Genomic DNA, 25288 nt, shown 5'->3' on the forward strand with positions numbered 1-25288 from the left:
GTGTAAAGATCAATGGCTGAGAGGGTCTGCAGAATTAGCACAGGTGCAATATGAATTCTCTTTTTAGTCTTCCATTTCATCTGTAAATACAAGCACATAATCTAGGTGTGCATCTCGTATTTTGCAGCTCAGTGCTAATAAAAATATGCCAGAGAGCGATGTAATGATAACAAATTCCTTTCCAAAGGTGCAAAATGACACAGAAGAATCATAATGAGTTTTCACACTGCAAAGTCTTTCTTCAATTACTCAGGAGATAAGGATGATTTGAGGACTTTGTCATTCAATTGCAAATTAAAGCATCTCTTCACATGCAGCAGGATCAGGCACTGAAATCACTTGTCAAGAGTCTGACATTTTAAGAGCTTCAGTGTCTGGAACTTATCCTATTTTTTCCTGCTGACTGCTGTGTCTGGATGAGTCTGCTCTCTACATTCAACCATTAGTGTCTCGGTGAAACTGTTTGTCCAGCCCAAACTTTGCACTAAACCAGAATTAGTTAATGAACTGTGTTTCCTTATGGTTATCAGCTATGCTTATTAAAAAATATTTAATGAACTGTGTTTCCTTATGGTTATCAGCTATGCTTATTAAAAAAATATTTTATGTATTCAATGAGTATTTTTAAAATCAAAGATGCCAGTTAAGACAAGTGTCATCACTCAAGATATACAAATGATTTTGATTGCTGTGGGTTGTTCTTTGGGATAATGTCCTAGTGACTAAAGCAATTCCCACAGTTCCGAATTACTTTCAGCTCTTTCTCTTTCATTATGGGTTATTTCTCTGACATTTAATCCCAGTCATATGGCTGTAGACTTTTCTGGAGATCAAAATGCATTCCTCCATCTCATCAGCTGCCTTCTCTATGTTTTCTATAAAATGATTTAAAATTAACTGAAACAGAGATCAAAACCCAAAGTCTCCTTCATTATTGAATAACCATCCACATACCCTTAGGGAGCCCCTGGTGGTCTAGAGGGTAAAGGCGCTGCGCTGTCACTGCCGAGACCCAGGTTTGATTCCCGGTCGGGGCCCCTCCCCCCGGCAGATGGAGCTCATTAGCCCTGTAAGGCAATCCATCTACGTCCTGAGGACCTCGCTGCCACCGTCCAAGCGTGCTTGGCCCCGGCAAATGAACCTCAGGATTAAAGGGTGGGCTCAGTTCCATGCACACTGTGTCTCACCTAAAAAATCCAATGCACAGGCTGGAAGGTGGAAAGACCTTCCCCGGTTCTTCGTTCGCGAAGACTGGCCATTTACCATTACATACCCTTACTACCCAAGTACTCATTCTGTTTTCACTCTAAAAATAAATAAGCAAGTCTTTTTTCATGTGACCTGCAATTATTTCAGTAACAGAAGCTGAGGGAATGCCAATCATGAAATACCCCATTACTTGGAGTTAAAGACACTATACTGAAAAACTTAACCCACTCCTCAAGTCCACTCAAGCAATGTGGGATTTCACGATTTGTCTCCTGTATTCCAGGTTAATCCTCTAGCCATGAGGTTCTCAGAAGAATGAACCAAGGACATGCCTGCCCTCCTCTGTTTTAGGCCTGATAGATATAATATGTGGGGAAATTAATAGCCATCTCATGACTCTCAGGGAAAGTCCTGAGTCATACTTAAGTGAGTGACAATACTGCTTTCCTAGGGTTTTTTTTAGCCTTGACATTTACATCAACACACCAAGAAGTCAGGCAGCTTTTGAAGTTTATGTTTCAAGATATGATATCTAATTCGCCATATATATCTTTCACTTTTAATGGCTTCTGGAATTGAGAAAAAAATTACTGAACCACATTTGAAAACTGTGGAATGTATCCATGCATTGGAACATAAACAGGACCAGAGAAATTGTAGCCAACTCTATCAGAATTAACACCACAATAAATCTTTCCAATGTCAATATTAAAAGGAAGCTTTTAAGATTAGATCTGAAGGCCCTGGCAGAAAAATACATTAAGCTAAAATAGTAGAAACTACTTAAAGATTAATTAGGGAAAGAGTAACAAAAACTACACCAAAGATGTGAAAATATCCACTCCTAATTCCAGACATCCCAGGGACTGCTCACTGCAATCATGAAATATATGAATGCAAAAAATATAGGGTTTCAGTTTAAACAAAAAAGTGTAGTAAGTTCCCTGTATGTCTTTTTGAGGCACTGACAGGTAACTTCAGGAACAGTCCATTATTAAACTAGCAACATACCCCTACTGGAAGTACAAAAAGTTGTTTGGTTTTTTTTTTTTACCCATTATGCATTATTTATTATGAGAAAGTTCTTCTTCATATGAATTATGAAGAATTCTTCTCCACCTCACAGTCCTAAATACCAAGGGCTGCAGCAGTCCAGTTGTTCCACTATGGTGGTCTGTGGCTCAGGTAAGCAAGAACTTACAAAGAGAGTAAAGCAACAAGGTATTGTCACCAGCCTCTTCCCCTCATCCCTTTGACATGAGATGAACACACCTAACTTTGACCACAGATACCTCAGTACATGCCCTACCAAACATCTTATGACAGTCACAAGTCATTTCAAAAAAGTAAGTTTTAACTGAGAAAGAAAAAAATCTCTTCAAAAAAGCATTCAGTTTCTTAGAATGTCAATTGACTTCATCAAAATATTTTCTGTCTGGCACTTTATGAGTTTTGACATTTTACAAAAAGATGAATATTATCCAAAAAACAGCACAAGCTGAGTCCCTTGGCACAAGTCATCATTTCTTTCAATACTCAGAGGCCTCTGATTTGCAGTACCCTTCAGGCATGGAAGCAAAGCTCAAAAAACTCACTGTAGCACTCACACAGGTCAGACCTTATTGTAAGCTGGAGTTTTTATCAGCAGAGACTTTTAAAACCACTGTGCCTGAAGTTTTGACAGTTGTCATAAATTATGAGGATTCTTGCTTCCAGACAAGACTTTTTTCCCCAAAGCAACACAAAGCATTTAACTGTCCGTTGAGACTGAGTAAGGGAGAAGAAAGAGAGGAGATGCATGCATGGGGTGAGCAATGAGGAATAAAAGAACTGACGAACGCACAGGTCAAAGAAACTCTTAATATCAGCCAAGTAAAAATTCATGTGACGAATTCAGAATTTTGCTAGAAGGAAGGCAGGCCCTCTTTTCTTATTCGTCGTATGATGTTTACCTTTCTGAACCTTTTTCAGAGAAGCAGTCAGTAGTACTCCTAACAGAGCATCACTTTTTTACTGTTTATTCTTGTACATCCTTTACCCTTACTGAACATGCTGTACCAAGCAGATTCTACTAGAGAATGATATTTAATCATGGTAAATATATTCACTCATCCACAGGAAAAAAAAATCTTCCCTCCACGTGATTTTGAGAGGCCTCCAGAGATGAAAAAAAAACACCTGATTCTCTTCATAGGTTCTCCTTGAGGATGTAAGAAGAAAGGAGAGAAAAATAAGGAAATGTGCCTGTCATTCAAGGGAAAAATCAAAGCAACAGAAGAAAATAGAGAAATGATCAAGAAGGTTGAGATTTGCTCCAAAGTCTCAGTGCCTGATTGAAGGGGCTACCCAACAAAATTGCTGGACTTTTTCCAAACACTTTTCTGCTCTGGTGCTTTGCAGAGGAGTCTTGCCTTATGTCCAGCCAATCAGAGGAACAAATCAAGAAAAAAAAATCAATTTAAATGTAAATCTGAATCTCAAGAAAGGACCCAGAAACATGAAACAAATGCAAACATCAAATATTATCAGGGCTTTTTTATTCTAGGTATTGTTCCAAAAGGTCATTTCAGAACATCTGGATGCTTAGGATGAGAAGGCTCAATCAGAAATCCAGTGTTAATTTCAAATCAAAGAGGCAAAAAATTGTAAGTAAGGCACAGGGGAAAGTATATATATCTGGTTAAGTTTCACAATAGCCTGAATAGCAGACATAGCTACTAATCTGCTTCTTAGAAATTACAAAGATGCAATTTTGAGAGATGAGTGGAATATAAAATCAGTACTATTATTATCAGTTTTGAAAAAAAAAAACACAACATTTTATTGTCTTTAGTTTAAAGTGTTTTTTTTTTAATTTTCTTAATTTTAGGTAATACCTGTGAAACATTTGAAAGCATGGAAGTTGAATTTATGTCTTTTTCATTTACATAGATTCATAGATTATCTTATCACAAATACTGTCCAGACTGTTCTGTTTGTGTTGAGTTTAGATCTCATTTAAAAAAGAATAATTTGCCAATATATATAGCAGAATTTCTATTACATTATTAAAAGAATCTACTTTTAAATGAAAAATCCATAGGTTGGCAAAGGACTAACACAGCCCAAGGGTTTCTGAGGAAGGCAGTTAATTGTGGTTAATTGTGGCTGCGACTGCCTGTTTTGCAGTAGACCAGGGAGAATCACAGTAGGTTTGTTTGCAAAGGCAGTTCAAAGGAAAAGGCAAAAGCAGCAGCAAGAGAAACAGTTAGGTTTCAGGGAAGAAAACAGAGACCAAAATATCTTGTTGCATTTTGTACTATATGTGAATAAAATTTTATACATAAAATTAAGAAGTAAGACAACACATGAAAAATATTGTCTTTAAAACTATTCAGATATTTTGTTAAAAATAATTGGATTGCAAAATTGATCATGCAAATTCTAAGACAGACAGATTTGCATAATTTCTTTGGCATCTATGTAAGTGAAAATGAACACGCTTCCAGACTTGCATGAGACAGCAAAAGTTAATACCAATTAGCAAACACCTTCTTAGTATCTAAACCCTTAGTCTGGTTTTGTGATATGTTTCTTGATCAGATGATTGACTCAGTGTTTTACCTCCTATTTCTTTACTAATAATTTCACTCATTTTTGCCCCCTTTTTGCACACAGCATGAATAAAAAGCATTTTTTCTGAATTTGCTGCTTGGATATGAAATTATATGAAAGGTCACAAATATAGCGGAAAGGTTTGTGGATACTGAACTATTTTTAATACAGTTTTAGACAGCTTTAGATTTAGATTTCAGTTTGATGATACTACTATAAGCACTGTTCTAAAGACAGAAAATAAAAAAATGTGCAAAAAACCCCATAAAACAAAACAACAACCAAAGCAAAAATACCCTTTGGGACAGAAATAGAAAACAAAGAAATAAACAAAAAAGAATTAATGACTTCTTCAAGAATAAACTTTATTTTCTGTAATAGGTCATATTTGCTGAAGAATTTAAGGGAAAGGTGTAAATGCAAGTGTTGATAATAGCATGAATCTTGTCAGGATGGAAACATATCTATCCCCAGCGCCTTGCAACAAGGTAGATGGTGCAGTGATACAAACTCATCCCTACAAGTATTTGGCACAAATATTTCAGCCTAGCCATTAGTGAAGAAAAGGCCTGACTTATTCCTTCAGCGCTTCCATCCCCATCCTCCCTAATCCTTGGGATGTTGGAATACAAAGTTGTTTGAATTAACATGTCTGACACTAATTGCTTTAACAGTCTCAAAGGACCCTGTGAAATGTAATGACACCCAACTGAGTACAATGCATTAGTTTTCTATCTAGCTCTTATCTGATTGGATCTCTACTTTTTCCTGGTTCACTCAAGCAGACACATAAACATTTTGTTTCAGAGCCATTTTACTGTCCTTGGCAGCAAAACAGATGTCACAGGTGACACACACCCTAGCCTGTCCAGCTTTCCAGTCTTTCAACCTTTATAGAATCACAGAATCACAGAATGGTTTAGGTTGGGAGGGACCTTAAAGATCAGTTGGTTCCAACACACTGCTGTGGGCAGTGACAGCTTCCACCTTACATATAATGGTAATTGAGAAAGGGAACACTCACCCTTTCAGGCACCTGACAAATTCTCCCTGTACACAAGGAGAGTAAAGTACTGTGAAAAAAAAACCCATAGAATCTTGCTCAGTATTATAGGACTGGATTTAACTGACCTTTTCAGATTTTCCTTAGAGATTCCTTCGAGTTTACTTTTGGTTTGGTATTTTGTCCATTTTTATTGAGTTGTTCTTTTTTCATATACTTAGGCTAAAAAAAAATAAAGAAAAAGAAAAAAAAATGAAGAAAAAAATATCAGCAGTTCATTTTGACTGTCTTGGGTCTTTGCCACTCAGTCACATGAAGCTGGATTGATTCCAAGAAAGAAGCTTAACCACAGATGCCACATGCATATTTACAACTTAGACTAATTACTTCAGTAATTCTTTACCCCAGAAACAGCTACTTGGTTTTTACCTTTTCTTCCACAAAGGCACAGTTAAAACATTACCATGAACCGATTGACATTTTTTGTCAGCTCTGTATAAGTTATACAAGTGCAACATTATCCTTAGCCTATGAAACATTGATTATTCTCTGGACACCAAATAATAGTCTGTGAAACAACTACACATTATAAAGCAAAAAAAAAAAAAAAAAAAAAAAAAAAAAAAAAAAAAAAAAAAAAAAAAAAAAAAAAAAAAAAAAAAAAAAAAAAAAAAAAAAAAAAAAGAAAAAAAGAAAAAAACACAACACACAACAAAAACTAGGAAACAAATATTCAAATTTACGCTTCTCTGTATTGTGTTAGCTTGTCCTCAGGCATTTTACATCTTTCCTTTCTAGAAAGGTTAGAAAATCTTTCAGTTCTACATATCTGCAAAACAGGGCCTGAGGCATATATGCCAGTTTTTATCATCCCAAATAAATTCTGCAATAGCCCCCACTAAAGCTATTCAAAGCAGCATTGATTTCCCCATGTTATCCTATAGCTCCCCCTCAGGGCCCCCAAATGAAGCCAAGGGAACAAGTGATGGAAGAATGTGCAGAGGTCTGAATAAAGTATTATTCTGCTTTTCCCTAGAGACATATGTCAAATTCCTACAAACTCCCCAACAAGCTTTACTAAAGTTTTTTAGCAGCCTGAATTACACAGAGTATGGTCTGACCATGAAGAGAGACCATGCAGGGTCTTGCTTTAGTTACCTTGCTGTCAAGAAGAAAAAAAGGAGAGGAATAAAACCAAAACAAAGTCCGAGTGAAAAACATAATATGCCTAGCTAGACTTCAATATCTAGATATAGCTTTAGAAATGTATTCAAATGTATCATCCTTAAAGACAGAAGTCACAAATCTTCTGCCTCACCTAGAGGAATCCTATCTTAAGAAGAGTCTTTTTTTTTCATGAAACATTAATGACAGAAATATAGCACTTCCTGCCCACTGACTCAGTGTACCAACTTGACATTTGAAAATACAGACTCCTGAATGAAAAAGGTAGGACTACTGAATTAAATATCCCAGCTGTTATTGTACCTATGCATTGGAAAGTATGTTGCTGCATTTAGTAGTGGTAAGTAATTACTTTGACCTCAGGTGTCTGGGAATTGTGATTTGAATGGCATTGCAAGCAGTCTATTGAAATTCTTGAATATTTCTAAGCAAGAGTTAAGGTATATGGAGATAAACAGGATTTGAAGCACTTTGAGAATGAGTGTTCATGACAGAAAGCTATCTGTCCTAACATATATTGCCTGAAATAAAATTAGATGTACACCTGAAATGTATTCTCATACTTGGCATTAATCACCAATAATACAATTCCCTGGAAAGATGGCATACTCATTTGTTGGCAAAACCAGAATATCTTATTTAGTTTCAAACTCCATTTGAGTTGTAATTTAAAGCTTCACATAATTAAAAGAAATATGTCAGTGAAAGTAGGAAGTAAACCCTCAAAACAGACTGAAGCATTTACCAATTTTGAACTGTGTTATACCACAAGAGAAATGTGGCTTTTAACTAAAATATTGTGCAACAGGCTACATATACATCGTGTTTTGACTTCTAGAGTTAGAATTTCTCTTTAGCACTACACTTACCCAAAAAGAAAAATGTTTAAATACTGGTGTATGGAAAATTTTCAGTTGGATTTTTAATGAAAGTCCAAATTCTAAATATTAACTATTTAATTAGGCGTAGAACTAGTGCTTCCAATGTTTAAAAATTCAGCTTTCACTTGCATCTCCTCCAAACTAAAAAGAAATCTCTCATTTCTATTTCTGCTCTCTTTTTCTCTTGTATCTTTTTTTTATTGTTATTGAGACACAGCAAAGATTACAAATATTATAAGTTTTTTGTTGATTAGTTGTTTTTTAAGGAAACATTAGCAACACAAAAGTTTTTTTCTTTTTTTTTGTTAGGGCTCTATCTGTTTGTTTGTTTGTTTGTTTGTTAGAACTAAGTGAAAATGTCAAGCAAACTGAGTTCTTTCTTTAATACCATTGTCTTGGTTAATAGACATCTTCTAAACAAAACCAAAACTAAAAACAAACAAAAATAAAACACAAACAAACAACCAAAAAAACCCCATCCACAACAGGTAAGGTCATAGTAGTGAACAGTCTCCTACAGTCCTGCTCAAAGCTAAGAATTACACTTACTTGCAGCTAACTGCAGCTTTGGAAAATTGAAGTCATCCAGCCTTAATAACTACAGAAGCAAGCAATATAACTACTTGGGTTTTTTCCACAATTGTTACACGACTTCACTGTCCTCTGCTATCCTCCACTTTGGTGTATCTGAAGGGAAATAACTACTGTGGCCTTGGAAGTGGATCCTACATTTCTGTATTTCAATAGGGAAACTAAAATTGCGTCAAACAGATAGGGCGCTCTCTGCCTCACTCGTGGTGGCGCATGCAATGTTGTGAGAACCATGGCAGTTCTGGTAAGGGAGCTTGGGCACCTAACTCTCTAAGCCTCTTCTACAATATTCAGTTTAAAATTTTCCATAGCATAATTGTTTGGCTTTTTCCACTTGATTTGGCTTGCTTCCTTATTAGAATTGGAAAAATCAGTGAACAGAGCTCTCAGCGTGGATTTACAGCAATGTTATAGTTTTGCCCTAGGGCAGAACTTCCCTCAAGGTAGGAGCTACCTTCAGCTCTCATTAAATAGCAGTATGAGCTGGGACTGTATGGCATTCTGCATATGGCAAATGTGAGAAACAACCAGACTGCCATTTATTTTTTTATTTATTACAATTTCAGAGTAGACTGTAAGAATACTAATAAACACACAGAAAACTCGTACTTCTCTTGAGAAAATACTGGAGAGCATCCAAGCACAGTAATTAAAGTGTGTGAGTCTTTTGCAGAGACAGAAGTAATTACATCTGAGTGTGGAATGTTTTGACATCTAAGAAGGACAACTATAAAAAAGTATTGTGGATGGAAATACTTTTAAAAATATTCATGAAAGTTGGTTTGAGGATTTTTTTTTGTTTGTTTTGAGTTTGTTTGGTTTTTTCAAAAGATAAAAACACTAAGGTTGTAAAAACATTAGGTTATTTGATTAAAAGAACATTTAGCCAAAAGAAGAGAGTTTTTTCATGAACTCAGGTAGTTCTTACAGTCCACACACAAAATCTTGCGAGAGAAGACATCTAGAGATAAATCATTTTGGGCAAAGAGTGTTTTGTAAGGACTGTGTCCTGTAAGTATGAATATTTCTATCAAAGTGAAGTCAGATGTACAGACCATCTTGTCCATCAACCCCCAGTTCTACGATGGCCACCAAAGCCTTTCCGTAAAACTCCCCTGTCAGTTTACTGGAATCAGTAGCAGTGGAAAAAAGGGAGATACTCTTTTAGGCATGTGTCATCCTTTCCAGTTAAGAGAACCCTCTACTGAACCTAGTAAAACAGGAGTCATATACTTGCTAGAACCTTCTAGCTCCTGTGTTGTTTTATTGATCTAAATATTATGTTGCATGACTGAATTCTCCTGTTTTAGCCAGTGAGTTTTGGGGGTTGTGAGAAAAATAAATGCAGAAATGGTGATTACATGGCAGTTTTCTATAACTCTGAAATCAATAGTTCATGTAAAAGCATAGGAAGTCTCAGATTTCAGTAACCTGAGTCAAATGTAGTTGTTATGTAGTTTTTATTCTAGCTATATTTCTATATCTGTATATTAAACATACTTGATTTTAAAGTTATCTGATCAGTCAAATAAATGTACAAGACTTAATTTTTGTGCCAATGTCACCCCCAGAAATACATTTCAAAGAGCCTACAGCATGAAGTGCACTTGCTACCCCTCACCTTCTTACTCAATTTCAAAGGGAAGAAAAAGAATACCTCTTTTACCATGCTTCAAATCTGTCATAAAAATTTCCCTTTAGACTGTAAGAAAGTAGGTAAGTATGTAAGGAAACGATAGGTCAATGCCCTTCAGAGCTGTACTGGAGAAAACCAGACAAAATGATCTGCCTCTCCCAAAGGACAGTGCTCCACTAATGGGTGCTCCACTAATGGAATCAAAGGGAGTTGATTTAGGAAAGGCAAGATGTGTCTGAAGGAGGCAAAGCTCATGCTTTTCCATCTACTTTTAGAGTCTCCCATTTTCACTTTGAGATCCCCAAGAGTTCCTCTAGGTTTCTTAGTTTTCCTCATTGCACTTCCTATAACCTCTCTGTGAGTGATACTGACCTAAAGACAACTCAAAAATAAACATGATTTTGATAAGCTGATTTTCAAATAAATCCTTAACTATTGAACTTTTCTGAGCTAAAGACCATAATTGGAGGATGATTCATTAATATTCTACAGTTGCCAAAAGTTGTGTGCAAAGGCAGATGATCAATGAGATAAAATTTGTAGCATGTTTTCTCCTTCCCTTTGAGTTCTATGCTAGAAATCAGTATAGCATTTTTGCACCCATAGCAAATACACACAGTTCAGGGAAAACAGATGTACCTGCGTTTATAAGTAATAGAGCGTTAGACTATGGATCTTCTTAGTACCCAAGATGTACTGAGCTGATCACACTGCGCTCCATTTCTCAAAATTATTCTAGTTTACTGTTAACATTAGGAGATACAGCCTCATCCGGGGTGATGGTGGAGTTTAATGTAAGTTAATGGCATTAAGGAGCAGACACCAGCTCCCTTCATGTTCCTTTTTTTTTCTCATTTACTTTTTCCTTCCCTTTCCCAATTTCTGCTGCTTTGGCAATGTCTTATTTTGTCTGGTTTTTGTTAAAAGACCATAATGAAAATTTAAAACAGCACTCGTATCTTGCCAGTTTCCTGGCTACCTTTAGCCTCAGTCCATGTTCAACATGAATTTGTTTAGAAGAGTTGCAAATCATTAAAAAAAAAATCCACTCCTTTCCTACTAATACTGCAGCCCCACCATCTTTAAGAAATCTCTTTACTGAAGGAACCTATATAATGTGATGTAAGAGGTACAGGGCTAACAAAGTTTCTCTTGTTCTCCACAGTTATAGACTGGAAAAGGACAGACAGATTAAAACTCTCTTGTATCAGAGATCATAATCATCCCTGCATCTGCATTTGATTCCTCAACTCCAGTGCCCTGAGGGCTGAACAATTATGTGGGCTCTGACATAGCCTTTATTTACTGTAGTTCAGGAAAAATGTGATAGGGTTATTATATCAAGACCTTTTCTATTCCATTTCTCTCAGGAAGATAATAACAATAGCAGAACATGCAGTGTTAAGACTCCTCTTCATTTTCCCACTCTAGCTCAGCTATTCTAGCTGACACCCAGAAAGATTTTCTTACATAAGGAGAAGTCTACTGGTTATTAATTGTTACTAATGTGTGCTTGAACCTGAGACACTTCATGAGAGTGTGACAGAAAATGTCATTGCTTTTCTGTTGACACCTGTCTATCTGGACTTGTGCAAAGCATTTGAAACTATCCCACATAATATCCTTCTCTCTAAACTGGAGATACATGGATTTGATGGACGGACTATTTGGTGGATTTTTTACAAGGGCATGTAGTGATAGGACAGAGGGAGAATGTCTTTAAACTGGAAGAGGGCAGGTTTAGATTAGATATTAGGAAGAAGTTCTTTACTGTGAGGATGATGAGACACTGGAGCTGGTTGTCCAGAGAAACTGTGGATGCCACATCCCTAGAAGTGTTCAAGGCCATGTTGGAGGGAGCCCTGAGCAACCTGGTCTGGTGGAAGGTGTATGTGTCTATGGCAGGGGGATTGGAATTAGATAATCATAAAAGTCTCTTCCAAGACAAACCATTCTATGATTCTGTGAAAAATTTGTGTTATTTTCTATTAAAAAAAAAAAGTTAAGGTTCCTAAATAATATAGAAATAATAATTCTACTGGAAATAGTGATTTTTAATCTATACTAAAGCTTAATATTCATAGAAATACTGCTCAGCTAAATATTTTCTGTAGTCAAAGATAGTTTATTTCATTTATTTCTGCTACTCATCTGCTCATTTGCTCTTGGTACTTCTCCATGACTGAGCCCCGCAGGTGATTGCCTATCGAGAAGCTGTCAAGTGGTGAAGGCTTTCAGCAGAGAAGAGCACAGAGACCTACTGACTTCTCATGCAGCTGAACTCAGATCAAGCAACAACTCTGGAAGCCCTGTGAACAGGATTTTGTTTAGAACAGATTAAAAGAGCACAGAAATAAAAGTAAAACACCTTTCCATTTCAGAAGCAATCTAGGAGTATACTTGGTTAAGTGTGTAAATCCACAACCAAAATAAAACTGAGACCCGTCATCTCCTGAGTCTCCTGAAAGATCCACTCTTATCCCCAGGGGACAGTGATGCCCTGGGTCTCATCTCAGCATCACCTCAGTAGGTGCAGAAATCAGAGGGAAAGGATATGGTTCCAGCAATGATAATACCTCCATCAACATGTCTGCCAATTCAGTCATGATGTTTGAAAGACCTCAGCTTCAGTAGCTTCCACTTAGATTATTTACGCTCATTAGAAGACAGCAGAGGTAGATGGAGAGACCTTTCAGCTGTAGTTCAAATCCTGTCCCTGGATTCAGATGAGTACAAACTAGGTAGAGCCACAAAATAATAATTTCTTTACTATTATTATTTGTATCTAAATAAACACATTGCTAGTTTATTATAGTGAATTACGAAAAGAAAAATCAAACATATCTGAGTAGCAGGAGTTTCCAGTGCATGACTTCAGCAATTGTTATCTTTTCTGATTAATCTGGTTTTCCATGCTGTTCCTCTAGTCAAAACTAGCACATTTTTACAGTCTGTGATGCTAGCACTCATTATCCTAATCCCTAATGCAGTTGCAAAGTGTCACCTTTATTTTTCATGGAGAGAGGAGAGTCCAGAGATAATTTGAAGCCTTTTCCTAGGATTTGGTACTCATTTAAAAGTTGGTATTGATTTTAAATGCAATGCATTTTTAATACTTCAAGACTGAGTGAAAAACATTGCATTGCAAAGGAATAGCATAGGAAACATTATTTCTGACAATTTTTTGTATATATTACAGCTGGAGGGAAACGAATCAAAAATGAGTATGTCAAATCAACAACAAATATTGCAATACTGATCATTCAAGGCTCAGTAGAAACTTTTTACTCTGGTAATCTTACTGAAATCATAATTTTGGGGAAAAAAGAAAATTAATTTTGAGAGTATCTGTTTAGGGTTACTCTTCATTTTTTGACATACGGATCTGTCGAGCAAATTTTTGCATTCATAGTTCAATTTTCTGGGTATGCTTATACATCTGAATTGGGCCCAAGCCCACAGAGCTGGCTCAGACAATGATTTCACCCCCACTGCTGTATACAAATTAGAAAGTACACTAAAACTGAGGTATTACAGCCAAATGGCTTGCTGAGGCAGCTGCAATTGTTTGCCTGACAGCAGCCTGGACTATGTGAAAACTACTTTACTGCTCCAGTTTGCAGGGAAACAGAGCTGACTTTCACTCAGTTGTCTTACGGAATGAATGATCACATTCCTCTGACCACCTATGGGCACTTAGTTCCACCACAGTGAAGTGCTTGTGAGCTAGCTGAGATTACTGACAGACTTCTTTTCAGCTTCAAGCTACTCAGGCCACCAGGGACTCAAACTGACTTTTTTTCTTGTCTGCTGGACACGTGGACAAGAGCTGCTTTCCCAGACAAGTAAAAGTTGCGTCTGAGATGTATCAGAATCACGAGACTGACATTTTTTCTCTCTGTCGTCCTCTGTACACATTTGCTAGAGGGAGCTAATGCTCCCAAAGAAGTCTCAGTTACAGCCTCTTCTGTAACCTTTTCTTCCAGTCATGATCAGAAATATATAGACAAATGGGCACCAGCAAAGCCTTGAGCATTTCTTAGAGCAATTTGCTAGTCAGGGTTAACAATCTAGTCTGAAAGGATAGCTAATAATAATAAACATGTTTGTGCAAGTGTATAAATTTGTGTTGTGTGCTGGCTGTTTTCATGGTGAATTTCTGGTTAATGTGAATGCCGTCTACTCCAGAGGGTCCAAAATCTACCTTGAATGTTTCTATTTGAATTTTCAGAGAACACAATGTAGCTCTGAATGATGCACAAATCCTACTGAACCTCAGATATGAAATAAGCAAACCAATCCAAACTCCTTCAAAAATTCTAACCTTTTTTCCCCAGACCAGACGTTTGTTTGGAGGGTTTGCACCCTGGCATATTACAACTGCACATTCTTTTCTTATTTACACTAGTATAAATCAGGAGCAAGTCAACTGAAATATAATTTATACTGGGATATCATGTGAGGCAAAATGAATGGTTACATTCAAAGACAGCACTGTAGTGACTCTTAGATATAACACTTCTTTAATACCCATCAAATGGTACAAGGATACTTTCAAAACTGAACTAAGATAGCTGGAAGACAACCAAACAGTCAGAAGCATAACTCAAAAAAGCAATAAAACTAGTTCCAGATAGCCAGTGAAAATGAAAAGAAAAAGAAAAATATAGCCAAAAATATATAGGCAGCCCAAATTAATGAAAAACAGCAGCTATCCAGAACGAGCAGAAAACATACCAACTGGCCAACGTCAGGCAGGCACAGCAGACGTGCTGTGTCTACCATTTCCAAATTGGAGATTCTTTTTTGTTTGCACAAACATTTGGAGAGTGATCATTTCTCCTGCCACAATTCTGATTTATATGTAACAAGGCTACTTATGCACAGTCAGGTGTATACATTATTTAGAATCCACTGTGAGCCAGGCAACACTTGCCAGTGATTAGTCTGCTGTTGGAGAGGTTTCTGCTGCCAATAAATTTATTGACATGTAAATTAGGTAACCAAGCACAAAGCCCAATTAAGAAAGAGCAAATAGCCTACATGAGTCAATCCACAGGTAAGCTGTAGAATCAAATTTGTCTTGCTTTTTTCAGTATTCACATCTACAAAAATTAGAAATCAATATAAAGAGAAACAGACACCTTCTTAGATGCATTGCTTTACAAACAAAGAATTTGATTAGCCTCAAAACTTCATAACTACTGTTTCTTAGTCTCTTAGAAACTGTCTCTTAGCTCAGACAGGATGGACTTGCATAATCACCCACAAAACCATTTAGTTCTTACCTGGGTGATACTCTGTGCAGGGGTGCTTGCTTAAGAAGCCTGGTTCAATGCTTTTATAACAAGCTTCACAGAAGTAGGTGCACATTTGAGCTGAATTGTTTGGCTTTACTGAAAAATAGTTGGTATAGGGAGATAAAATTCAAATAAGCAAATGGTCCCTTAACAATACAGACACAGAACAACTCCAGTATCTAAATATGGATGTTGGATGGCATCAAACACATCCTAAAGCCTTCAAGACATCCACATGGGGCTTGCAGTCATCATACAGAACCTATAGGAGGCCTGTAATCTTTAGGAAAACCATCTGCAGGTCAGAAAGAATATGTCAGGCCATTTCAAGTCGTGCTGGAAGCCTGTATCAAGGCATCCAAAAATGCACTTTGATATGCTATTTTAGAGAGAGAAGAATGTCACCTGCTGCAGTATGCCATGCATAGCCTGTGCACCCTGCAGAAATAAGAAGCTGTAAACACAGAGGCACAAGACAAAAACTCTGGTTTCTGCTCCCTGGCCCACTACAACACAGTATCTAGCAGGTGCACCCTGCCCTGCAGGTGGATTTGTCTCCTCCTGCAAAGGATAATTGTGAAACAAGACCCAAGACACTCCAGGGCTTTGGCGTGCTTCCAAGCACCTGCTGCAAGCCATGCCTTCCGATGGCACTACAGCTCCCTGCGGCAGGAGGCCTGACCATGGCCGTCCTTCAACACCTGCCTCCATTCCCACAGGAGAGCTGCAGCTTATTGCAGGAGGTTAGGGTCGACTAGGGAATTAAGACAGCAGGAAAGGTAGTTATGTTTGCTAACTGCTTAATCTAAATCTTGCTAAAATTACCCACTGAGGATTGTATCTTGGGGCTGTTCTACGACCCAACAAATCTGGGTAGAGACGGAAATGTTGGATTTCACTTCACATTGGCTGCTTCCGTTTCAGATACGAAGAAGCCACTGCATGGCATCTGGTTTGTTGTTCCATTTGTATGCACTTGTCTAGCAGAAGTTAAAATTTCTGCTCCAACCTATTTTATACTTATTCTCACAGAGCTGCCTCACCACACCTGCAACATAAAATATCTGCCATTCCAGGTGGCAAAAGCGCCAACTATAGAACACAGGCAGTTTGTAAAGCCTGTTACTGTGTGCAGTCAATGCAGGTAGAGAGCAAGTAGAAAGCCAAGTGCAGGGTCTTATCTGTTTCTAAATTTTCAAGGGAAAGAAAAGCAGTACAAGGGACCAGGACCCTCAATCAAATTTTGTTTCTGCCTCTGGCCTCCTTGGTAACCTCCTCTTCTCTTGTGCTCCACTTTGTGAAAAACAACCCTGATGTCCTTTATATAACACTGTTAGAGGTATTGATGAAAGCCACCTGCCATGTCTTTCCAGATTCTATAGAAAAACCTCAATTTGTGACATTTTTACAGAAATACAGACAGCAGAAAATATTTCCTGAACCAAACCTTCAGACTTGGCAGAAGAAGGAAAAAAAAGGAGGTACATATTCTATGAAGGTAAAGGAGTACTCTCGTTTCAATTTAGGGCTGTTTACTTGAAGATAGAAGGTTGCTTTAATAAGATTGTTGTATTTTACAGCTTTCACTATAAATCACTGCAATTTTGCTTTATGTTCTTAAGACACATACACACAATTCAAATTAAAGATGTTGTTGCTCTGACATCTTCAGCATAATTGTCTCACAAAAGACGTGAATGGATTGTCATCAGGTAAAATCAGAAATTCATATTACTTTGATTAGATGAACCATTAAGATAATGTATCTATTAACATCCATATAAAGAAACAGATGAAAATGAACTGAATAATGTTAGCTTTGTTGATTCTTTGTATATACACATCACTATTAAAATAAGTGTGTTTTTTTAAAACACACCTTCCAATTTATTTTTGGAGATGGGGCAAGGAAAGACCAACCAGCCTTTAAGCAAATTTATAACCCAATTAGACTGTTCTTTTATAGTTTTGTTCTGATTCTTTGTAATTCAGCTCCCTTTAATTGTATGTCATCCAGTTTGGAAATATCTATGAAACAAAGACATATTTTAAATAGGGTTTGGGGGATTTTTTAGAACTGAATTGAAGGTATCATCTACTACTATTTATCTTTATAAATGTATAAAATACTCCTTTTTCAATATTTGTAGACATAAAGGGGACCACTTAATTAAATGTTATTCCATTAAAAGATGAAATAAAGTAAGAGTTCAGTGAAAATCATGTTTCTGTAATATGTATCAATGTTACAATTTAAGTTTTCAGAGAGAGGTTAGCATGTCAATATTGTCTCAAAATAGAAATATTATTTATATACTTGTTAATTAATAAAAAATCATAAATATATTTTATAATTAGTACTAATTAATCAGATTTCTCATGCAATAGTATTTACATAATCATTAAATATATATGCCATTTACATCTTAAATTCTTGCATTTTTTTTCCTTGTCTACATCTGTTTACCAACAGAAACATGCATCAGATAATACTTACAAGAGAGCCTGGAAATTTTAACACATGAATTCTCTGTAATTTCTTTTTATCTTTTTTCCAGTACTTCCTATCCTTTTTTCACAGCGTTCATTTACTTCTCACTGTAAAATTGAGAATTAGAATCTTTGTCTTCCATACTATTTTAAGCTTTGATATATATGTAACACTACAAAACAAAGGTGCTGATTTACCTTTAATCACGGAATAGGCAGTGAGAGTCAAAGATGATAGGAAAAAAAGTGAGTAGGAGGAATCAAGGACTAGAAGAAGGAGATTAACTGGGTCAGTCATATCTCATGCATTAGAACATCATATAGTGATCCTTGGAGACATACTAATATGTATATGAGTTTCTCACATCTCCTTAAGGCTGCTTTTGAAGCTAACTATTCTGTCCTCTCAGCATATTTGACCTCTCTACATTATGATACTTTTGTTTTTCCAGAAACACTAAGTCATGTCTGGATAAAGAGTACCATGAAGTAGTTTTTCATGCATCACCACAGAAAAAGAGACATTTAATTTACTTTTAGAATTCTTCCAGCTTATTAGGAATGGCAACAGTGAAACAAGAACCCACAACAAGCACCTTGAACCTACAAGACTAATATCAGTACCTGCTACACTATTCTGAGCAAGATACATATGCTGCTATGTATTGCATGATCCATCTAGGAGTATCAGATCTGAATTTGCAAATTTGCTGAGTGACACTTATAAGACCACTGGAGAAAGATACCTTATACAGCCTTTAGTCATGCTGGGGAGAGAATGCTAATCTTTCTCAATCTCAATGTAACAGCTTACTGACGCTTTAAAATTTTCAAGGGGGACATTATTGATTTTGCAAAAACAAACAACACCCAACATTACCAAGAAGATCATCCCGATTAGAAAACTGCAAAATTAATGTGTCCATTTAGAGAAAACTCTGCATTTGCCTCCTTGCCTCTGAGCTAAGAGGACATGACTCATTGCAGAGATAATTCAAACTGCAAATACACCCTTAGTGAACTATTTTTTATTGATTTGGCCATAGGGGTGGAATGAAGTCCACTCCTGCTGCATTTGGAGGTCATGGGAGGAGGCAGAACAAAAAGAGGAAAAGGTGAGACATAATTACCTCTGTCTTTCTTGCAACATGAGATAATACAGCATAAAAAAACTTTCATTCTTTTCATAGGAGAAACTATTACTGGGAAACATCCAATGCAGACTGAGTGAAAGAAGACTTATTCAAACAAGAAAACTAGACATAAAAAGACTAAATCCCTTAGGAGAAAAAAGTAAGAAAAGTAAAAGCTTTTAAAACAAAACATAATAAGCAGTTCAAGAAGTTCTACTATAAAGCTAAGCAATGGCAGGGATATCCCCTCTGTACTCTTTCCACATTCACTGCAGGACTCCTTGGATGTCCTGCTGCCTCCATTAAACTTTGTGACCACCAGAGGTGTGAACCATTTTACCATATTCCCCATTTTCAAAAGCAAGAATCTGAGCACTGCTCAGATATGGTTCTGTTAGCTAACTGTTTTAAGGTAGTGGAGAAGGTGTTAATAACTATGGAAAACAGACACTGTGGTAAACTGCAGTGGAGGAAGCCATCATCTCCAAAACAAAGCTTCTCACAGATTACTTTCCTCTAAACCACATAAATATACTGCCTAGTCATTTGAGGGGAAGACAGGAAATGGTAGTATGTGTGCAGTCCTCTTCTCTCATTTGTTCTCTTTTCATTTTTGGATAGACAAGTAGAACCCTAGAGGTTCCTTCCTCATCATAGCTCTCTGGATGGAAGTAAAGGAACCTCTCCCAAGGAGAGAATACATCTGTTGTGAGCTACATGAAAACCAGAAATTAATACTGATTTATTTCAACGTTTGGGTTGCAATAACTGAATTTTTTCCCGCTATCCATAGCTTATATTACCATACCAAACATCCTTAATTTATATTAACATATCAAACATTTTTAGTTCTAAATAGGAGATGTAATTTTTCCTTGCTCTCTAATGCCCCATGCACTCTTGGAGTTATTTTTTCACTTAAGTTACCCCTTATGGAAAGAAATCCTTTGCCAGTCTATGAGTAAGATTGGAGTGATATGAAAATCCATTTAATGTTCATGTCAAGAAATTCTATTGATTAACCACATTTTGTTTACTTGCCAAACCCACCATTTGGCAGAATGGTCAAGTAATAGTTGGTACTGTCTAAACCAGTACTGGTTTTTTACCATTAAAATACACAGACTATATCAGTCTACGTACTCTGAAGACAAAAGAACCACTAGATTTCTACCCTGGAAAGGTTTATGACATAATTTTCCTTAAGAATCTCTTTTTTTATAAAACTAAGGAAAGCCAGAACGTTACTTGAGATTGCATTTGCAAACAGTTATCCAGTGCTGGTCTCTAATAAACTGTTTTTATTTGTACAAGAGCAGGCTCAAAAAATATAACTACATTGCCTTTTTTTACCAGTTGTACATGTAGCATATTTCAGAGCTCTTTACTAGCTTCACTGTCCATGTATTTTCACTGCTGCCTCTTAACAGGAGAAAGGTGACTCATTTCTATCCAACCCTTGTGCCAGCATAGAAATATCTGCTGTGGTTTATGCATGCACCCCTTTTTGCAGGCAGCTGCCTAATCTTGCATGTCTCAGTATTCTTTCTAGCTGGTACTAACTAGAGCTCAGAAAGGAAGAACTCCAAGAAATACTGATTTTCCTTAACTTTTTTATTTTGGAACTAGATGCCCTTAGCCTTTTGAAATTCCTGAGGCCATTTCCCTTCTACTTACTTGCAGGTCAGTCATTCTTTGTCATCTAGTAATCAGAGTGGGGTTGGATCAAGGGTTGAACTTGATGATCTTGAAGGTCTCTTCCAACCCAGTTAATTCTATGATTCTATGATTCTATGACCTCATTTACAGAAAAATATGTCTCTCTGTCTTTCAGGAAATAGAGTTATTCTGGGATTTTTCAGGTTAGAAAGACAGACAGCCTTCAGTTTACAAGGGTAGCTATTCAACTACTCCTGAAGAATCCATCATTAAATGGACTAATTCAGATATGACATTACAGTTATGCCATAGATAAACAGTGGCTGTAATCTTGCCCAAGCTTTCAAGACAGAAAGTCAAAATACCTAAGGTTGTGCATAAAGGCCAGGCAGGACCTTTGAAAAGAAATGCTATCATCAAGTAATGTCACAAAGTCAGTTCTTTAGAAAACATGGGGAAATGAAAGGAGGTGAGAATGGAGACCAAGCTGACAGCTGAACTGTTAAAAGCTGAACAGGCATTCAAATATGATTAGGTGGCAGTATATGCAGAGTCACTGATCAAATGTGTGATTCAGTGTGCAATTTTTCCCTGGATTAATATTTAATAGTAGATTAATATTTAGGCAAAACACCTATGGCAATAGGTACCATGACAAACAGAACCGTGATGATTAAAAAAATTATATCATGGAAACAAGGTTCTTTTGTCTTAGAGATGAGTTCATGAGTCCTTCTACCATTTTGTGTGTGTTGTTGCAATTCAAATACGGGGGAAAGTCCTAAATAACGAAGTAGCACTTCTGTCCTGCCTGAGCACAGTAAAAAGTTAATTATAGCTTTATGTGCTGGTGACACTTTTGACAAAGCTTTGGTTTTTTTTCCTTTAATCTATTACAAACTCATGAACAGAGAACATGTACGGTTGGAATGCCATAAGATTTCATTAAATATCTAGTACACTTTTTTCTTTTATATTCTCTTTCTTTTTTGCATCTTCTAGCAGAAAAGGTTATCCATTTACTCAGTAGGCATGCAATTTTCAAATCTGACCGCCTAGACTTCAATTCACATTAGACACTCCAAATAGAATGTGATTTTCAAAGATACAAAGCCTTCATAGCTTTAGTTTCAAGAAATAATTTCACAATACTCAGAAAAAAATGCTACTGAGGCCCCCCAGGCTTACATATTGAAATAAATATTTTTAAAATATAAAGAGAGATATATTCAACGAATTGAAAGACACAATTTTTTTTTCACAAGCTCACTGAGTTTAAGTTTTCTTTTTCCCTAACAAAGAAGGTAAGAAAAAAATGCAATATCAAAAATTACCATGAACCAAAATTACAAGTGGGAAATTACTCAGGGTAATACAAGTATTTACTAGTTGCCATTCTAAAGTGTTTTGTTTTGATTTCTAGATATTTTTTTCCCCAAAAAGCAAAACAAATACCTTTTGAATATACTTGTTTTCCTACCTTGGGACAGTTTCTCATCTACCTATATCCCACTTTGTTATCTCTATTAATTTGTGAAAATGCAGATTTTTCTTTCATTTGCAAAAATAATGTTAGGTAATTTTTTAGATATTTTACTCTACATAGGAATTCTAACATCTTGTATTTCCAAGAAAACACTACATTTTGTAGGTGAAAACCCTTCTGAACTCCATTTTGAATGGTACAAGGAGATAATTCCTAGGATATTACCTCTCAAGAGACATAAACAAGCGAATTAAGAGGTTTTTGATAAGAAAAGGATGAAGCATTCAGAGGCTACGAATACCCCGAGTAACAAGACCAAACTGGTAGAATAGTCAGAGGACTTGTTTGAAGAAGTTTTTTGACTGTAACTGAGAGGAAGACAGGGAATGGTGGTATGTATGCAGTCCTCTTCTCTCATTTGTTCTCTTTTCATTTTTGGATAGACAAGTAGAACCCTACAGAGGTTCCTTCCTCATCATAGCTCTGTGGATGGAAGTAAAGGAACCTCTCCCAAGGAGAGAATACAACTGTTGTGAGCTACATGAAAACCAGAAAATATTACTGATTTATTTCAATACGTAACTTCACTGCCTAGTCGTTTGAGGGGAAGACCTATTTCTTGGCACAGAAACTGAAATTTTAAGAATGAACTTCCACTGCATTTTCTCGAGGCAGTACTTAGTAAAGCCCCACTCCTCCACCTGATTGAGTTCTTAAGTGTTCATAAGAAATTATTTGCTCCAGGGTTATTTTCTCCCTCTCTTGCAAGTGTAGCACTAGCCAATAGTAACTGAGGTTATCTTAGCCTGGGATACTCAAATGACTGTATGAAGTGGATAAGCTACTAGGTCACAAACCAAGGGACAAGACTTGTAAATTCAAACCTTATGTGACTGTTTCTGTCATTCTTTTCCTTTTTAATACTCTGCTGCTTTGTGCAAGTAATATATCTCTCCTAATTCTTTTTACTTTATTCAGAAGATACATAGTTTACCACACATGAGCCTTACAGAAGACTGGAATACGAGTAAGACTGATTGAGAAACATTTGCTTATCAAGTATTTCTAAATATAGATTCTGTGATTAATATAAAATAGAAGAAAATCTATTGTTATCCAGTTCTACCTTAACACAGGGGTAGACTGCAGACAGAAAGAGGGTTTGGTGAATAGTGAAATACATCAGCAATCAAGAAATCTGATTAGGAGCTTTTCACCTAAAACTGCCTCTATTACCCCCAGGATTTACATTTTGTAAGGATGTCATTTGATCTATGCCATGTCTCAATTTTCTATAAGCAAATAGGAATTCTTCCCTTGCCTCTCACACGCATTTTAGTTACAATTCATTCAGAATTGCAAGACAATCAACTATTGCAATAGTGAGAGCAAAACAGGTAGAACTATCCAATTACTCATTCCAGCACTGTAACACATTTAAAGACATTTAGGGAAAAATTATGACACTATCACGGAGAGTAAAGAGAATAGCATTTCTTTTAACCAGTTGTTAGCATTTATGTTACTGTTATACTATTCACATATAATTTTAAAAGTCCTTAAGCCCCCTTTTCAGTGAAACATCTACTAAAAAATGGTCTCTATCTTGCAAAACTCTTGCTATTGCATCAAAAAGTTCTATACCATTGTCCATTAAAAATATTTTTACATCAAAAATGGTAGGACAGGTAAAGTGCACAGGAAAATTATTTTTTGGAATTCTTGTCCTACTAATCAACCTGACAACCTGACTTGATGAACAGCCTAAATCCCTCATCACTATTTTTTCCAAACCAGTAAAATATCCTTACATATTTTCAAGAAAACCAAGCAAAACAATCATATTGAAATAAATATGGTGGTGATATTTGTATTCCCTGACTGCAATCTCATGTGTCTCTCTCAGTGGTCCAGAAAATTAAAACCACCTGTCAAGTCTTACATTACCAAATTAATTAGATAGCTGGAAGCTAGAAACAGGGAGCAGTAAAAGAAGCTCTAATGTAAGTGAATGGATGTTCATGAGCACATTAATTACCATCTACTGGCGGGAATTATGCTGACTCTTTCTATGAAATACATTAAGATGATTTGGTATTGTCCTGAATCATAATTGAATATTTACCTTTTTGACATGAGGTATAAGCTACTTTGGGAAACCACTTTTTTAGCCACACATTTTAAAAGGAATGGGAAAAGATAAAGAGGTAATAGTTGAACAGGTAAATAGTTGATATTTTTAAAAAATTAGTCTGTCTTTAAACCTTTAATTCCCAATAAGATTTATTCTCAGCAAAGGCTGGCTTTTCTTAAGCTTCAAATTAATTTAGAAAACAAACAAACAAAAACTACAACAACAACAAAACACACAACAAAAGAAAAAAAAAAAAAAAAAAAAAAAAAAAAAACACCAACCCAAAAACGGAAATCAAGAATGAGGAATACCTGTGTTAGCAAAAAGAGAGTCAATGATGGGCTATCAGTTATGGTGCTGTAAATGTTAAATCCAGTGGAACTGCTATGACTGGTTAGTGTGAACTTCAATATAAAAAGGAGAACAAATGCAATCAAAAAAATATTTCTTAACATTTGACTCATCAGATCATAAGAGAAACAGTACCCACAGAGTTAAAGACATCAGTAGGGCATAAAAATAAAGTGGTATATGTATAGCAAACTTTAATTGAGCTCATTTATTACAGTAATTCAAAATTTTCAAAAGGGATTTTCAAAGGGTAACAATTGCCAGATGTAAAGAATGTTTAAAAAGGAATAGTGAAATAAAAGAGCAGCCTATCAAGGGTTCATTTCCAGAATTACTGAAAGTCCCAGAGGTAGTAGTCAGTGATGGTGAATTTCCACAGTGTCACAAACTTGCATATAATCAAGAGAAAATTCTGAAAATTTAAACTGACAATCAGAAATACTGTTTCCTCCAACTCTATAAAAATGGGGGTGAAATATTCCAAAACTGCCAGTTCAGTGTCACTTCAGCCCCTTTATTACACTGCAACAACAACAAAACAAATTACTTTAAGAATCTTATTTCAGGACTGGCTAATATTCCAGGTAAAGAATTATTTATGTTTTGTCTGGGGTACTTTCCATTCAAAATACATGC

Source organism: Empidonax traillii, unplaced genomic scaffold (assembly GCF_003031625.1).
Source record: "Empidonax traillii isolate 1590-97213 ecotype Southwest subspecies unplaced genomic scaffold, ASM303162v1 scaffold314:size1482489, whole genome shotgun sequence".
Lineage (NCBI taxonomy): Eukaryota > Metazoa > Chordata > Aves > Passeriformes > Tyrannidae > Empidonax > Empidonax traillii.